This window comes from Sinocyclocheilus grahami, unplaced genomic scaffold (genome assembly GCF_001515645.1).
Source record: "Sinocyclocheilus grahami isolate Dianchi unplaced genomic scaffold, SAMN03320097.WGS_v1.1 scaffold6832.1, whole genome shotgun sequence".
Taxonomy (NCBI): domain Eukaryota; kingdom Metazoa; phylum Chordata; class Actinopteri; order Cypriniformes; family Cyprinidae; genus Sinocyclocheilus; species Sinocyclocheilus grahami.
Genome location: NW_015511093.1, coordinates 9739 through 10798, shown reverse-complemented (window position 1 = coordinate 10798; position 1060 = coordinate 9739).

The window sequence follows — 1060 nt, the reverse complement described above, 5'->3', positions numbered from 1 at the left end:
TCTCATTTATGTAGTTTATTTTATTTTACAAATCTCGAAAACCAAAATTTTCACTCTAAAATGTAGGTACACAAAGCATGGGGTGCACTTTAATTGTTCTTGTTTTCACATTACTTGATAGCTTTGTGACAGTAAGGTACATACTGTACAATCTAAAACAGAACACAGCAGATGCCTCCTAAAACCCCAAACAAAAATCCATATGCATGCAATGAGGCCCAGATGGATCTGTCTTGTCCATCTTCAGCAGAGTTTCTCAAACATGATGAATACATGACACATTTCCCATGACATATTGTGTTTAATCCCTCTAGCTTGGTTAAATTTCATTCCTGTTGTTTTTTATTTTAATAATCTTGCAAGCATAGACAAAAACCAGAGCTAAAAGGGACAACGAAGAACAGATTTGGCCCAGCAGGATACAGACCACAGAATTTGATTGCTTTGATTCTGAAAATTCAATGGACTTTATTGCTGTCATTAGTGGTGCTTGCTTGGGATATTGCAAAGGCCCTAATTTTAAGTATTAAACTTGGTGCATAACTGGTCGCTTACTGATCATTCTGCCTACATGAATGATACTTCAAATAATGCAGCTTATTGAGGAGAGATTTGCTGTTACTTTTTAAAGTGCCCAGATATATGATTTTTACAACACGCTCTCATGGCATTTCATAACTATTTCACATTGTGGCGAATCGGTGGCTTAATCGTACGATTGCATCATGGGTTTTTGTATGCACCCCACTGACTGTTAGATTGGACATTCATGTTTTTGTTACTCATCAGGCTGTATTTTTGGTGGACATTAAAACAAGCAAAAATATCCTATGGATGTATATTTAGGGAAGGACACAAACTGTATTTAGGGACCAGAAATTCATAGATACTTACGGATGGGCTGTTTTAGTATGAAAAGCCGTAGCAACCACATAGCAATGCACTAACAACCAACCAGAACACCTAAGCAATTGCATATCAATGCCCTAACATCAGTCAGGATTCTTCAGAAAATGTGAAAATCTAATTTAATCATGCATATATTCTTTTCACAGTGTTC